This window comes from Cannabis sativa, chromosome 5 (assembly GCF_029168945.1).
Source record: "Cannabis sativa cultivar Pink pepper isolate KNU-18-1 chromosome 5, ASM2916894v1, whole genome shotgun sequence".
Lineage (NCBI taxonomy): Eukaryota > Viridiplantae > Streptophyta > Magnoliopsida > Rosales > Cannabaceae > Cannabis > Cannabis sativa.
This window is the reverse complement of record NC_083605.1, coordinates 40,014,061-40,016,868: the sequence shown is the minus strand read 5'-3', so window position 1 is coordinate 40,016,868 and position 2,808 is coordinate 40,014,061.

Below are 2,808 nucleotides of genomic sequence, written 5' to 3'. Positions count from 1 at the left end.
CATCTAAAATGATAAACATTCTAGCAACCTTTTATTCGATCAAGATGAGAATCCAACGTTGTCCCGTTTAGGTGAGAGTCAAGGCCATTCTATCTTATGAGCTTCTACCAATATTTCATACTTTTGTAAGTCTTACTCTTAGTCGCCACCATTAGGGTGACCCATACTAAGAATAAAATACTTACAAATAATACTTATCTTTCAAGATTTTATGGCGTTAAATTGCTAATGAACGTTCATCAATTAAGGATGATTACTCACTAAAACAAAAACTATGTAGAACCAACAATGGAGATCGAATATCCTTATAATAAAGCTCATTATTTAAACTGTATTTTCATCTAATATTTATTTTCATCTATTTATTTTAAATATGTATTTATTTAATTAAAATTTCCAATTTAGAAAAAAAATCTAAATATAAATTTTAATTTAATATTTATAAAATTATACTTATATTGATTTGAAAATAAATAAAATTATTTTCCATCTTAGTAATAATTCTCAACAAATATTTTGAAAATTATTCAATTTAAGTTGATCCAAAATTAATTAAAAATTAATTTTCAACTCAAATTTAATTTTTTATAAATATATATATTGCAAAAATTCGAAAATTAATGTATTTAAAATAAATACATTTTTTCAAAAATACTTTAAAGTAAAATAAAATAAATCTTGAAAAAATATTCTAATTTATGTTGGTCCAAAATTAATTTTCAACACAAATATAATTTTTCTGTTTAATGAAATATTATGAAAATTATCAAATATTTAAGTATCATGATTAATATCAACTTAAATATTAATTTTCTAATTAATTAAATATAACTAGAAAAATACTTCAAGCAAACAGAAAATAATTATCTAGATTTTCACTAACTAATTACTTATTTTCTAATTAAAATATAATATATTTTAATCCCTTTATTTTAATTAATCATTAATGAAAAATTTATTTGATTTAAGTTGATCTAAAATCAATTAAAATAATTAGTTTTTAACTTTAATATATTTTTCAAAAAAAAATTCAAAATTATCTGCATTTAAATAATGTAATTTTGAATTTATTAAAAAAAAAGATTAATAAAATATATTTTGACAATTATTCAAATTTAAGTTGTTCTGAAATTAAAATTTCGAACTTAAAAAATAATTTTCAATTTAATTAAATGATCTAAAATAACTAATATTTAAGTATCAAGAATAAAATCAACTTAAATGTTAAATTTTCAATTTAATTAAATGTATTAAATATAAGAATTAAATAATTAAGTATAAAAAAACTTAATTATTAATTCTAATCTAATACTAAGAAAAGTATTTTAATTTAATTTGGTCCAAAATTAATTAAAAAATAATTAATTTTCAACTTAAAATATTTTCCTAATTAAATATTAGAAAATATAATTATTTACTAGAAATAACTATCTAGAATATATCTCATTAACTAAGTATTTTTCTAAAATTAACTTTAAAAAATTGAAAGAAAAATAAATTTCATATATTTTAAAGTTAATTATGTTACTAATTCAATTTTAATTAGGTTAGACTAATATAATTAACCTAATACAATTATTTAAATAAGGCAAATGGGCCTTCATAATTGGGGTAGTTCATGTGAGGGAGGGCTGGGTTCAGTATGTCGTACCTGTTGGAATATGTTTTACCAAGATCTAAATTTACTACCATGTTTGTTATTTAACATCCTAAATATGAATTTCTAAAACAATGTAAATAAACACATATAAAGTTTAGGAAGCCTTACAGTGGGTGCCGCGGAATATTAATGGCTCCTTCCACTCAGATCTCTAACCCTTGTATCCTGTCTGTAGCAGGGTATCACAAAGATCTGACCCCGAATGTCCTTCTCTTGAATTTGGATTCTTCACAGTCTTACACACTATGATTGAGATACCACTTGATGTGTGTGGGCACTCACTCTATTACCTAAGGTATGAAATTATGAAGAAGGAAAGAGAAGTGGATGGGTTCAATATGTCGTACCTGTTGGAATATGTTTTACCAGGATCTAGATTTACTACCATGTATGTTATTTAACATCCTAAATATGAACTTCTAAAACGATATGAAATAAACATATATAAAGTATAAGAAACCTTACAGTGGTTGCAGCGGAATATAATGTCTCCTTCTACTCAGATCTCTAACCCTTGTATCCTTTCTGTAGCAGAGTATCACCACAATCTGAGCCCGAATGTCCTTCTCTTTAATCTGGATTCTTCACAGCCTTACACACTATGATTGAGATACAGTTGATGTGTGTGGGCACTCACTCTATCACTCAAGGTATGAAAATATGATGAAGAAAAGAGAGGGTTGGTTCGAATACATGTATAGAATAGATGGCTCAATTTCTTCCTGAAGGCAAGAATTTTCATCATCTTTTAAGTGTGAGCCATCACTATCTATTTATAGGCAACCACCTAGGTTTAGGTTAGGATTTATTAGGCATTAAAATAATAGAAAAAATTAAGTGAAAATTACCACACAAGTGGCCGACCATAGTAATGGGCCCCACTTTGGAATTTTTCTACTTTTGACAAATTTTCCTTTATTTTCTCAAAAATGCCATTTTTCCAATTATAACCATTTAATTACCAAAGCTATTTATTTAATAATTAAAATTAATTATCAAATAAAATTGTCATTTAATATATTTTTTAATTAGACTTAATAAAGTCTCTTGATTAATAAATAAGACCTAGAATCTCTTTTCTTCACAATTAAGTCCTTGCTTAATGAAAATTCATAAACTAGACATAGTCTAATTTTAGAATTATAATT